The sequence below is a fragment of the Pteropus medius genome, unplaced genomic scaffold (genome assembly GCF_902729225.1).
Source record: "Pteropus medius unplaced genomic scaffold, Ma_sr-lr_union100, whole genome shotgun sequence".
Classification (NCBI taxonomy): Eukaryota; Metazoa; Chordata; class Mammalia; order Chiroptera; family Pteropodidae; genus Pteropus; species Pteropus medius.
In genome coordinates, this window is record NW_024342473.1 from 13,678,068 (window position 1) to 13,692,996 (window position 14,929).

Consider the following 14,929-nt stretch of genomic DNA (forward strand, 5'->3'; position numbering starts at 1 on the left):
TTTGTTGTTTTTGACTGATGGAAACTTTTTTGGTGGTGTGTTCAATGAAGTCTAATTTTGATATATAATTGTTTCTAAGAAAATTTGACCTAAAGAAACAATCTTTTTAAATATACAACATTTGATGATGTCTCATTTTTATTAGGCAGAGGTCCCATGTATCGGTTACCTTGTCAAAGCTTTTTGAAACGTAGATTGGCAACTTAGCCTCTTCTAAACATAAGGGAAGTACAAACTTCCTGTTTCCATTGAAATTGAATTAAAAAATAAAATTTATACATAATTAAGTTTGTAATTTTATACCCTTCACAAAGTTAATCTGGTGTTCTTCTTTGAATAGATTATTCAAATTATTAATATTAGTGTTAAATTCCTGGCCAAACAATGATTAAAATCACTTTTCTGGACTTTTTGAATGCTAGAACATTGTGAGGATCATATGTATTTTGTGTTTATATAGTTTCATAAAGGAAGAGCAATACTAGAGCCAAAATTATAGTGTGCTCAGTTATTTATAAGATGACAAATACTTAATCATTTTTCAAAAAGTAAAGCCTAACCTAACCGAACCTTTCACATATGTATATATACACAGCTTACAAATCTCACTGTATTTAGAATCCCTTGGGCCAGTGGTCCCCAACCTTTTCGGCACTAGGGATGAGTGCTCGTATGAGAATCTAATGCCTGATGATCTGAAGTGGAGCTGAGGCGGTGATGCTAGCACAGGGGGTGGCTGCAAATATAGAGGAAGCTTTGCTTACTCGCCTGCTGCTCACTTCCTGCTGTGTGGCCTGGTTGGGTCCACAGCCCAGGGGTTAGGGATCCTTGCTTTAGGCTAACTCATTTTCGGAAAAATTGAAGGTTCAGCTGGGCCTTTGTCCAACCAACATTGTTATAATGGTTCCTTTTACCTCTGAGGATAGCATATGGAAATTGGAACGATTTTCACTGACTCAGAACTGGGAGGAATGTTAGAAGGCATGCAGTTGTTCAGTAGGGAGACTGTTTAATTGATTGACAGCTCATTGTGAAAAATGTTATGAGTTAAGAATTTTTCTAACTCCCCTCTTCCTAGTCTTGGTTCTGTCCTTGACATGACACAAAACACGTTATTCCTTCCACATAACAACCTTCAAGTAAAGATAGGTGTTATATCTTTAGCATTCTCTTCCTAAGGCTAAACATTCTGTCACATATCCCAAATGAGTTTCTCTAAGTCCCTTGTATAAGGGGCTGTGTATTTTGTGTTGTATATTGCTTAACATAAATGATAAATTTGGCTACATTTCTTGTAACTGATCCCAAGTATTCATTAATTATTAGACTAGTTTTGGTATCTTTTATATTTGGAAATGCCAATGGAATGCATTGGCATCTGTCTATTTGAATATTAATCACTCTAGAAACATTTAAGTATTAATTATTGAGTAATAGAGTTGTGTGTCCAAAAAAACATTAGGTACCCTAATTTTTTTAAATAATTACAAGGGGCAATAAAAAAATGGAAAAAAAGCTTTTAAAAACTGGAGAAAAAAGCTAGTCATACTGATCTTTCCATAGGACACATTTGCCATAATCATGTTTTAAAATTTTTAGAGACATCTGAGTCCACCTGAGTTTTAAATAAGTCATTGTTCATTGGGCTCATAGTTTTATTTTCTAATTAATTTTTTTTTAATATTTAAACCTGTTGGCAATTGAAATGCCACGCTCTATTTTGTCATGGTAATGGTTTATCACTTGTCATTTACAGCCACATTTTTTTAAAGAGCAATTACCAAATGTGTTCAGATTCCATTTGAATTGCGTGTGTACATACTTCCTCATGTGTGCATGTCCACGAGAAGGCTTGAAATGTTTTAGACTTATTAAACAACCTACTACTAACATTTGAATCTGAACTGATTTTCTAAAAGTTTTGCTGAACCGACTGTCTAGAGTAAATCAATTTAATGCTGTCCCATGTGTAAAGGAAACCAATAGGTCTGCTGTTTCTTTTAAGTTACCAAAGCTCATTTTCTTGGCACTAGCTGAGGTGGACAACAGTCCAACATTGGTGACTAAGAGGTTATCATGACCAGTAAAATTAGAGCCAGCAGTTACAAGTACATTCACTGCCATGGAATAGAGAACAGATTCAGGAGTTACTCTTAAGCAGACCTATTCAAAACAGGAAAGTCAAGCCAAGGTTTTTACTAATTTTTCTGTCTAAATACTCAACTACATTTCTCTGAATATTTAACTGTCATAATGATATGGGTCATTTTCCTAAAGAGGATTGGTTATATTGCTGGCTTTTACCCCAACCAGTAGTTTCCCCAGTATTATCAAAGCCCAGATCACTGTGACACAAGAATAAATGAGGTTTCTTATCAACACTTCTCTTGTCCACAGTATGAAAATTTTTTCTGAGTGGAGAATTAACTTTTTTCCTCCTTACCGAGCTTGATTACAGGCTTCCTTTGGCCTTTTCTTATTGCTTTTTCCTTTCAAGCATTAAAATCACTCTACTCGATTTACAGCAAATCTTTGTTTTTCTCTTACATTTAACTAGGTTATTTCCAGATCATACACAAACGTACGATCCTTACAAAAGATAGGCGAAGACAAAACTTATCTCACCATCGCATTTCGGGGGCTGTTAAAGGAGAGCTAAGTGTAAAAAGCTTTCATATCATTGAAAGTTTTTAAAATCCAGTTGAAACACAACTGAAAATCCACAAGAGGGAGATGCTTGCTAAACCGCCAGAAAATAACTCCCACGAGGGACCAGAGAGAGCCTTAGGAGGAGCCAATGGGTTGGCCTGGGACTCAGGGCGGGAGAGGGAGCAGGTGTATATGTTGGGTGGGGGCTGATAGGGGAGTACAGCTGAAGGAAAAAGCAGGATGGGCTTGTTACTTTGGCCAGGAAGCGTTTGCTCGGTCTAAGACCAGGTGCAGAAGGTAATAGGATAGTGCCAAAGAGGAGCACACGCCGCTACCTCCTGATAGTCCCAGAAGAAATGGGGGTGGTTGTCTTTGAAGGCGCTTCCGCTTAGCAACCCCACGCGGTTGCTAAGGAGTGGCAGTAGCGGGGATGACCCGGAAGTGGTGGTGTCCATTTCTTGCTGCTTGCTGTAAGTTTGTCCTATCCAGAGCACCCGGGTGCTCAGCGCCAGGCCGAGGGTGGGGCCAGTGTTAGTGGTTCCGGTACGGCTCCTGCCGCCCCTTCGGCTCCTCGCCTTCCCCCTCCCCTCCCACACCTCTCCTCCCTCCCGTTCCTGGGAAAGAGAGAAGCCACCGCTGCGGGTGGATTGAGAAGCGCTCGGCGCGGGAGGGGATCGCTCTCCACCCTTCTGAGACCCGAGCACGGCCAGACCAGGTACTCGCTCCGGCTTCGGCGGAGTCCGGGAGGCTGGAGCCGGAGGGTGTGTGTGTATTTCTGGGGCTGGTAGGGGGCCCTTCGTCGGGTCAAGGAGGGGGACGCCGCGATCCTGGGTGGGGCGCAAGCCGGCATGTGTATCTGTGGAGGGTTGCGGGGGAGTGTAGGGGTTGGGAAGACACCGCGGGCGCAGAGTTTCTGGTGGCTGGATGTAGATTGCGGAGAAGGCGCCCCCTCGGATGCAGAAGACTTCGGCCGTTGTGGACGGGGAGTTTGCCACCTGGAGGGCTCGCTCTGAAAGGGGGAGCATCCTCCGGGGCCCAAAGGAGAGCGGAGATCTCAGGGAGGTGGTTGGGGCAATCCAATGCTTCCATTGCCTGCTTCCCCAGTCCACCCCGCTGGGACAGAACCCAGATTCGAGGGTTGTGGGTGTTGTGAGTCGGCTGGGCACCGTGGGGAGCCGCCCTTGGCATAGCTAGGGCATAAGAGTGGGTAAGGAGACCTCCCTCCACCCAACTTCCGTGCGCTTCCCCCACTTCTTCCTTTACTGCTCTCACCCCAGCGTCCTACAGGAGCTGTACCCCGCCAAGTAGGCAAGCATCGCAGCGTAAGAGAAAGGGGGTGGAACTGCGTTTGTTGCTTTTAAATGATACTTCAAATGTTTGGGAAGTGCCAGAATGGCATTTTCAGCAAAGTCTTCCAGTTCGATATTTAACCTGGTATAAATTATCTTAGGAAAGTGCAGTTCTGACAAGCACCAAACTATAGACTAGTCCGGCATAACCTCGTTTGGTAGATACGGGTGTTTATAAAAAATAGACTAGGGGAACCGTATCGATATAGAGGTCTAGGGGAGACATGTTGAGGCAAGCCTTTTCCAACCTCTTGTTTTACTTGCCAGTAAGCTTATCCTAGTTTAAATGAAGCAGAAAGATCCTCTTCGTTTGTATTTCGATCAGTGACTGAATCATAAGTACTGTGTGGTGATAGATGTTTCAGAATATATATGTTCAGAGTGACAACATTGCTTTTGAGCTTGTCTCTTAATCTTTTAAGGAGATAATTGTGGTCAAGTGGAAGAATTGGCTTTGAGGTAGGTAAATCTGGGATTGAACCCAGACTGCCACTGGGTAGTTGTTGACCTTGGGCAAGTCATGAACCTATCAGATTCATTTTCTTCATAAGTAAAATAAGTTAAAATTCTTACCAGTTATTGTAAGGGGGGGTACTATATTTAAATAACATCCCACTTTAAACAGAAGCACCTTCTCCTTGAAAGATGGATTATCATTAATCTTACACAGTCAAGGTAGCCCAGTTTTGTGGAATGAGGTTTGAGATAGGAAGAGAATTGGAAAATATTCCAAAACTTATACACATAACAGGACTTTTAGTGGTTTATGGAAATTGATCATAAGTAAGCATGGAATTCAGTTACCAGTAGTTTATTAAAAATAAAGCAGAATATATGCATTTATTAAAATGACTAATTATATTTCATAGGTTTTTCTCAGATTTGTGATGTGTATAGTATGGATTGATAAGAAAAACTTTAAAAAGTAATGTATGTAAATTTTACGTACACGTGATTAATGGTCACATCTCTAAAGAGTTAAAATTGGGGCATAAAATAGAAAGTAGCTGTAATTTTATGATTAAAGTCAACATCAGTAGCATGACTCATCTTGATTAGATTTAAATATTACCAAAACTTACAGAATTCTTATATGTATAATCTAAAATAAATGAAAGTGGAATGAATTTCTGCCTTTAAATCATTCATGATGAGAATGTAGAAATAAATCAGAAGCATGAAGTCTTTATAACTTATTTGTTTAATAGTTTTTAAATGATATATGTAACCTATTGTATGTCAGATTTTCAGCTAATATAGTCTGCATTTTCATGTAACTGATAATAATTTTTAAATGTATACTCAAAGGATAAAAATCAAATAACTTGCTTTAATAGTTTTTTTATGTGAAAAGTGAGAAAAAGTTTGTAATTCAGTATTAGTTTTTAGACAGGTTTATAGGTTTCGCATAATTTTAAGAGAAAATTTCAAGGATTTTTTTTTTTTCCAAGTCTATCTTTTAAACCGGGTAGAACTTTTTTTTTTAAATAAAACTGATAAAAGTCTTCAACTATATTGCATGCTCATTGAGGTAGAAATATTATTTTAAATTTTGTCTACTGCAGCTACATAATAGGCAATAAATAAATATTGGTCAAATTGGTAAATGGATGGATAGATTTTAAATTATTAATAAAGTATCAGTACTATTTTTTTTTTAGTTGAAATTATGTTCTGCTACAGTTGTAGGTTTTTGTAAGGTTATTCAGCTTTATAAGTGGCTTTTTTGAGAGTGTAAAGTCTTTAGTGTATCTAAGCTTTTAGCTTTGCTTTCTTAGATCTTTTTTTTTCATCACTTTTCAAATTTTAAGTTCGAGACCATATTATCTTGCTTTAGTAAAGCTATCAGAAGTTCCCATTTTTTCTCCTACCTTCCCATAAAACATTAATAAACCATTATGGTATAAGAGGATACTAGCTGTCAGATGAAGAAAAAATTATCTAAATTGTAGGCAGCAGTAGAGACTGTTACAGATGGCACTTCTCTCAATGACTCTTTCCACTCAAAATATGTGGCCATTCTAAGGATCTTTGCAGTTGTCAGTTATGGAATTTGCTTGTCAGGAAATCTAAAAATGGCTAAACCTTTCTTTAATATTCATCTCTTAGATGATCTCAGAAAGTTTTAGAAAAGATTGAGAAGGTTTATATACTATATTTTGTAATCAAATAATGAACAAAGTATAGTTAATTTTATTGGAGCTACCAAATCAGAGTGAAAGAGTTACTATAGAAATGCTTAAAAAATGCCAGGCAGTGCTTTACTCAAATGAGTATTCTTCCAGAGCTTCTTTCTATTTTAAAGTATATTTCTTTTTGGAGATATGTGTTCTCTAATAAGGATAAATAATCATTGTATCCAGAAAAAAAGGGCTGATATCATAGACAGATTTTAATATTACCAACCTTGATAGAAACTGCTTCAGTGTTTTCAGATAAGTGGATGTAGAGTTTCATGAAAGAACTTTAGAGTTTGTAGAATGATAGTTTTTAAACTCCTAACTTTTCTCTACTCATTTTTGCCTAATATAAAAACTTTGAGAACTAGGGAGGGAAAAAAAAGAATGAATTTACTTCAGAATTAACATTTTCAGTTTTGTAGATTACTTATTTGGAGAGCTAAATTAGATTTTGACATTATTGAGATTGTGTTCAAGATGGACTCAGGACAAAAATTAGATGCCATCTGTTTCAGATTCCTCATTCCCTCACCCTTTCATGTTTTGTGGCTTTGAATTCATCAGATTAGTTGTCAAAAATAAAAATCCTCAGATTTAGGTTATATAATCTGAACATATATTAATATGTTCAGCTATATCACAGAACATATATTGTTACACAAATCACAGACATTGGTTAAAAGTAATTGTTATTTCAGGCTATGTGAACATTAGGTAGCCTCATGTATCTTTGTCATCATTCATTTAATAAATCATTGTCAGTAGTACTTACCATAATCCACTCTTGATGGTTGTTGCTAAAAAAAAATGGATTGTGGTGATACAGAATAAATTTTTTTCCCCTTTGATGTCACAACCAGAAGAAAAGCTGCTGAGGATTTTTAATTAAGTGATAAGTCCGCTTAAACTCTTTCAGTAGTGAGTTTTGCTTTACCTTATGCCAGTTGCTATAGTTTTCATCTAAATGGTACTGTACAGTTCATAGGGCACATACTTGTCACTTTTCAGTTTGGATCTTAATAAATCTTGAGGTCAGACTTTTGGGTTTACTGAGCTGGAAAAGATCATAACTTGTTGGGTTTACAGTAGTTGGCACATAGCATGGACCAGAAAGACCCAGGCATCTTTGAGAAACTAAGAACTAGTGCAGCATCCCAGATATGGCCTGAAGAGAGGGCCATCTGGAGAGAAGAGAGCCATACTTTGTTTGCAGCAGGAGTGTTCTAGTGATGTAGGAAGACAGATGGACTGCCCTTACACCACTGTACTGTTAGTTACCCAGAAGTGTCAAGTGGGTAGTGTAGTTATTGCAGGGGCTGGGGTGTCAGTGATGGGAATTGTTCTTCAATAATTGCTCACCTATCGCAATGGAAGCATTGACATACCAGGGAAAGGAATATTCTCTTGGATTTTGCCTTGGCCAGAAAAGCAGAGCGAGCAGTAGCTATTGCCTTTGCCATCAGAAAGGACTTGTGCAACATCTCTGGGTGCTGGGTAAGGCTGTCAAAACGCTACAGCTTGATATCTCCATCAAAAGGTCACATAAATTTCTAAGGAACCATAGCATTGGACCCAAACTGATTTCTGTAGCTTATACTTTCTAACTCTTTTAACCTACAAAAAGGGGCATTGAGGACTTTCGGGCTTTTGAATGAAAGTACCATATATTTACATCCCTCTTGATAAATTTTTAAATACACTTTGATTTGTTGGCATTAATGAGTGATGCAAAAATGTTTTAAATTTTGTGTGTGTATATGTGTGCTTGAGTGTCCATGATAATCACCAGATCTCATTTTAGTTCCTCAGGCTAAATTGCTAACCATAACTGGTCAAGCAGCTTCCCAGCTGGATATCTTCTCCATTTCTTAGCTATCATTCTCCGATGTAGGTGCTAGTGAGCAGGGATATCAACATGACCAATGCCAGGAAAAAGACAAGGAGATTAAAGTTAAATTATTTTTTATTTAAATTTATTTAAATTTGATTTGATTTTAAGTGAAATTTTTTTTTTCACTTACTAGAATTTCTGTAGTCTAAAGTAGCAATAATACTTTTTGAGATTGTGGAGGCCCAATCTTTTTGAAAATTAAGACTATTTTTTGAGCAGGTTTAGATTTACAGAATGATTGAGCACATAGAGTTCCATACCTCTCATATCCACATAACTCCCCCCCTTTCCTCTATTATTAAAATCTTGTATTATTGTGATACATTAGTTACAATTAATGAATCAATATTGCCAATATTGATACATTATTATTAACTATAAACCATAGTTTTCATTAAGGTCTACTCTTTGTATTACATAGTTCTGTGGGTTTTAACAAATACATAACAACATGTATCCAGTATTACAGTTTCAGAATAATTTTACCACCTTAAAAGTGCCCTGTGTTTTACCTGTTCCTCCCTCCTCTTCTTTCCCCATAATCCCTGGCAACCACTTACCTTTTCATTGTCTGTATGGTTTTGCCTTTTCCAAAGTCTCATGTAGTTGGAATCATATAGTATGTAGCCTTTTTAGGCTGGGTTCTTTCACTTAGCAATATGCATTTAAAGTTCCTCCATGTCTTTTTATGACTAGATAACTCATTTCCTTTTATTGCTGAATAATTTTCTGTTATATGAATGTACCACAGTTGTTTATCCCTTCACCTAATGAGGAACAAATTGGGTGCTTCTATATTTTTTGGTGATTATTAATAAAGCTGTTGTAAACATGCATATGCAGGGTTTTGTGCAGACAGATGCATTCAACTCCTTTTTGTAAATACCTAAGAGCATGATTGCTGGATCTCATGGTAAGACTGTGTTTAATTTTGTAAGAAACCGCTAAACTGTCTTCCAAAGAGGTTATACCATTTTGCATTGCCATCAGCAACGAATGAGCATTCCTGTTGCTCTACATCTTTGTCGGCATTTGGTATTATGTTTTTTTGTACTCTAGCTATTCTAATATGAGTTTTAATTAGCAGTTTGCTAATGACATACAATGTTGAGCACCTATTCATATGCTTATTTGCCATCTGTACATCTTCTTTGGTGAGGTTTCCAGATCTTTTGCCCATTATTAAATTGGATTGTTTGTTTTCCTATTGTTGAGTTTTAAGTGTTCTTTGTATACTTCGAATACAAATCCTTTATCAGATAAATATGTGTTTTGCAAATATTTTCTTCCAAGCTGTGGCTTATGTCTTTGTTCTCTTAACAATGTCTTGCATAGCACAAAAGTTTTTAATTTTAATAAAGTCCAAGTTATTAACTTTTCTTTCTTCGAGCATACTTTTGGTGTAATATCTAAAAACTCATTGCCAAACCTAAGAGCCTATAGATATTCTCCTGTGTTATCTTTGAGAACTTTTATAGTTTTGTGTTCTACATTGAGTTCTAAGGCCTATTTTGAGTTAATTTTTGTGAAAGTTTTAAGAGTTGTGTCTATATTAGTATTTTTGCACAAGGATGTCCAACTGTTTTATGTAAATATTTTCTATTATAAAAATGTTAATGTGATATTTTTAAAAAATATTTTTTAGAGCAGTTTTGAATTCACAGCAGAATTGAGTGGAAAGTACAAAGATTTCTCATATGCCCTCCCCCCACATATGTGTAGATTCTCTCATTATCAGTATACCCACCAGAGTGGTACATTTGTTACAATTGAACCTACATTGACACATCATTATCACCCAAAGTTCATAGTTTAACTTATGGTTCATTCTTTGTGTTGTATGTTCTATGAGTTTGGAAAAATGTGTAATAACATTAATCCATCATTATCATACAGAGTATTTTCACTGCCTGAAAATTCCTCTGGGGTCTGCCAATTCATCTCTTCCTCCCACCCCAACCCGTTTTTTTTTTGTTTTTTTTTTTGTTGTTGTTTTGTTTTTGTTTTGTTTTGAAGAAACTAAAATGAATAAAATAATTTGTGGAGAGTAGTTTTGAAAAGAGATTTTCCTATCATTCTTAGATATAATTAGAAGCATAGTTCAGAGTCTTTGAGTTTCCTTTTCAAAAAGATTGATATTAGGTCATTAGGTGTTAATTGACAAGTGCCTAATTCTTTGTTTAAGATACATAATTGCATGCTCTCTTTGGGAGCACATATACTAAAATTGGAAAGATATGTTATTGTGCATTAGAAAGTGCAAGCTGATTGTAGTGGCCATATGACACTTGCAGGTAGTAAAGAAGACCTAAATTCAGAACTTTTGAGTGATCAGTAAAGTTAAGGTCTTTTGCCACTTGCATTTCATTGTAGCTCAGGGACTGAGCTATACAGATTTCTTGGCCACCCTCTCCAGTGTTTCCTTCTTATTACACTGGTCGATGACTACCCAGAAGCTTGAGCTGGCAAATTTGAGTAGGAAGAGTACATGAGTACTACTGTAGTTGCCTGGTTATTTCCAGTTCTGATTATGAGTGGGAATATCTAATCTAAAAGTAATAAAATGCTATACTGAGACACTATTTCTTACATAGCCTAAGTAGTAATTGTTAGGTAGAATCCTCTTTCAGTTGACTTTATAACTGTCCTGTCCTTATAAGAGACCCTTATAAAATTCCAAAAAAATTTTTTTTCTGAACATGCAAACATACAATGGCCAAATCACATATAAAACTAGACCTTTGACTCACAACTTATAGCAACCTGCCCAAGAAATCAACCTCTTGTCTGCAATGAACAACCCACAGAGTCTTAACCTTAATTGGTATTGTGACATCCGAATATTCTGGTCATACAGGGTACGATATAAAAATTGTTTAATAACTCCGCGTTTCATGGATTTTGTTTGTTTTTTTTCACCTAGAAACAGTCTATTTGTGTGAAAGTACTTAGGTTTTCCAGAATTAGATGCTCTCCAAATCAATCAATATGTAAGCTCACTTTGTCTTTAGTGGGATCCATCTGGTTAATGTTTGTGTTTCTTGAGTTTCATAGATTATGGAAGTCATAAAACTAAAAGAGAACATGGAGATGGTCTAGTTAGACTCTCATTTTACAGCTGAGACTGCTTAAGTGCTAAGTGATTTGCTTAAGATTGGATAGCTAATGAGTCAGACTGGAACCTAGGTCTCCTGACTCCTAGTTCAGTCCTATTTCTGATTTAATACACTAATGGTTCATTTTAGTTAATGAAGAAATTATGATTTTATAAGAAGTAAATTTTCCAAGAAATTTAATTGGACTGTTAAACTACTGCAGTATTAGGATTCAAATATTTGGTTGAATTTCCTAGGTAATTTCTGAAGTGTTGAGTGATTTAAGTGTTTTTTTCTTTACCATGTGTCAGTGGGTTTTTAGTTAAGAGCAAATTTATTTTTCACATTCTGGATAAAAATCAGCCAATTCAAAAATAGTGAAGATATTATAACCTATATTTAGCAAGCACATTTGGCTGCATTTAAATGAATCTTAATTTTTTTTTTGCATAGTAGAGATAATCTGTTAATATTTAATGTCATAAAACAATGGAATTCTGCTCTATGTGATGATGTATTCATAAAATGAGTGGAGTGTTATATAAAAACTAAAAGTACGGATTAATTTAATATGCATCTGGTGAATTCAGGACTTGAAGAATGCACATCTGTTGAGAAAACAAATCATAGAACTATTCAGAGCTTCAGCATCTTTAAATATGTATGCTTTGATTCTTTAACTGTTTTGAAACAGTCTTAATGGGTTTAGAAAAGGCCATTTGCTCTAAGGAAACAACTGTGAAGCCATTTATGATACTATTAATTATTTTATTATTCTTTACAGCATTTTGATACAATAATATTTTTTTCCAATTTATTGGGTAGGAAGGGGTTAAGTTACTCACCATAACAAAATTCGTTTGTGGCAGAACTGTATTTAAAAAGAGGTAGTATAGTTTCCTGAATTGGATAGATTAGAAATATTTTAAAGCTCTGAATTCTATTTTGAATCCACAATCAATGAAGAAAGAACCACAGAGCTATGTATTCATCACCATACTAGTGCTATAGGAATGTAGAAATTGAAGATATGATCATCGACCAAGTTGGAGAAACAGAACTTAAAATGAAAGGTATGGAGTAATTCAATGTGTTATATAACTAAGTGAAAACTTGGTGCTATGATCTAGGGACACTAGGAATTTAAAGGGGAGAAAATTCAGTGAGTGTTCATAATCCTGATGGGAAAGAGATTGAAGGTAAAGTGGTAGATCTCAACTCTGGCTGTTCATTAGAATCACTTGGGGAAGCTTTTACCAGGATCAGTTAAATCAGGATCTGAGGGATGGTGCCTCCATAGTTTTAAAAAAGATTGTAGTGTGCAAGCAGTGTTGAGAACCACACCCTTAGAGGATGTGATTTAGGTAGGCAAAAAAGTGTTTTGGGGCAGCAAAATTAAGCAGGAAGGGAGAATTGGGCATAGCCTGTGAAAAGACTAATCAAATCAAAGTATGTGCTGTTTAAAGAGTAAGGAGAAATAAGTTTAAGGAGGCAGAATGGGGTCATTTTGGAGCAGTACTTCTCAGTGTGGTTCCTCAACCAGCATCATCTGGAAATTTATTACAAATGCAACTTTTGAGGCCTTTTTTCAGACTTACCGATTTGGAAACTAGGGGCAGAGTCCAACAATCTGTTTTAACAGGCACTCCAGATGATTCTAATGTACACTAAAGTTTGAGAATAGCTGTAAATAGAGGATAATTTAAGTCAGTCATAATAAGTAGGGATCCATTTAAGGTTTTTTAAGCTCGGAAGTAACAGGATGTATTTGAATGTATGCAAGGTAAATCTGTGATGTGCATAATCCTTTGGACTACTAAAAGATAGGAATGAAGCCAGTTGAGGAGGTACAGACAACCCAGCAGCAGTAAGGGCCCGTTCTAGGGAAGTATTAGTGAAAACAAAACAATAATAATAGAGATGGCAATTTATTGAGTGTTTATGTAATGGGCAGTATGCTAAATGATTTGGACACATTATGTTATTTCATTCTCACAGCAAGCCACTGAGGTATGGCTGTTAATCCCAATTTACAGATTAAGTAATGAGGCCAAGAAGGGAAGGTTACCTTCAAAGTTCACATTTCTGGTAAGTGGTAGGCACCGGATGTCAAAGCAGATATCTCTACCACTAAAGCCTCTTTTGAAGAAACAGCCAATAATATCTGGAGACCAATAGATGAAAGAGAAAACTAAGAAAAGTTTCAGGTGACAGATAGCACTGTTAGAAGGGAAATAGTGCTTACAGTAGGTAACAGGGCAAGTCATTTAGCTCATTTGAAACTGTCTTGTAAAAGTGATTGTGAGAAATAACCAATGGAAATTTTGTATTGTGCCTTTTTTTAGGTATTAATATAGTTCTTGTGATACCATAGCTATGAAGTGACTTGTGATAACTGTTTCTGGGTTTTGTCCATTTTGCTTATGGTGACTAAATTAGAAGAACCACCTCATTCAGCTTTTAAAAAATATATTCTAGATTTTAGAATAAATAAGTCCACTAGTAAATTATGCCTGAGAAACATTCTATAATACCACTCTTCCTTCTCTAGAGAAATATTTTTCTAACTTTTAGAAAAAGTTAGAACCATTTTAATCTTAAGATAGTTTAAGAAATATTTCAGTGTTTTTTTTTTTTTTAGTTGGGAAGCAATAAGTAGTAAAATAACATGCTTGGATAATTCTTTTCATAAGGGGTTATCAGTTCTGTTCTAGCATCCTCTATTGGGTGTAAAATTCACATAGCATAAAAGTACCCATTTTTAAAGCGCACAGTTTGGTATTTGATACATATGTTATGCAACTATAACCTTTATCTAGTTCTAAAACATTTTCATCATCCCAAAAGGAAAAACCCCAAACCAATTAGGCAGTTCCTTCCTCTCCATAGCCCCCAGAAAACACTAATCTGTTTTCTGTCTTTATGAATTTACCTATTCTGGATATTTCATGTAAATGGAATTATGTAATATGTGACCTTTTATGTCTGCTTTTGTGTGCATGTCTGCTTCTTTCACTTAGCATAATTTTTTCTAGGTCAGTCCATGTTGTAGCATGTATCAGTACTTTATTTTTATGGCTGAATGACATTCGTTGTATAGATATACCACATTTGTTTATCCATTCATTAGTTGATTGTTGGACATTTTTGGTTATTTCCACCTTTTGGTTATTGTGAATCATGCTCCTATGAATGTTGTGCAAATTTTTGTTTGAATACCTGTTTTCAATTCCTTTGTGGTAGGTATGTACCTAGGAATGGAATTGCTCGGTCATGTGTTAATCTACATTTTACTTTTTGAGGAACTACCAACTGTTTTCTACAGAGAGCACCATTTTACATTCTCGCCAGCAATGTGCAAGGTTTCTAATTTCTCTGTGTCCTCACTAGCATTTATTTTTTGCCTTTTTTTAAATTAGAGCCATTCTAGTGGTGTAAGTGGTATCTCCTGATTTTGCTTTGCATTTCTCCAATGAGTTAATGTTGTTGAGCATATTTTTTTTGTGCTTATTGACCATTTGTATATCTTTTTTGATGAAATGTCTATTCAAGTCCTTTGTCCATTTTTTTTAAATTAAGTTTATTGGGGTAACATTGGTTAATACAATTATAATTTTCAAGTGTACATTATCATTTGACATCTGTATATTCTATTGTGTTTACCAGCCAAAGTCCATATTCCTTCAGCTATCATATATTTAATACCCTTTACCCACTTCACCCTCCTCCTAAACCCTATATTTGACCCCCTTTACCCCATCTGTC

The 14,929-nt window shown here is 35.9% G+C and overlaps 1 protein-coding gene across 6 annotated transcripts in view; it reads left to right on the forward strand.

Moving 5' to 3' along the window:
• Positions 1-3,187: 3,187 nt before the first annotated feature.
• Positions 3,188-14,929, forward strand: part of CSNK1G1 (casein kinase 1 gamma 1) — a 146,833-nt gene continuing 135,091 nt past the window's right edge. For 4 of the 6 annotated variants that reach the window (XR_005653366.1, XR_005653367.1, XM_039865320.1 and 1 more), the window contains exon 1: positions 3,241-3,364. The gene's annotated coding sequence lies outside the window, so the exon portion shown is untranslated. Of the gene's footprint in view, positions 3,365-14,929 lie in introns of all 6 variants that reach the window. The other 2 variants (XM_039865319.1, XM_039865321.1) reach the window with 1 other exon arrangement.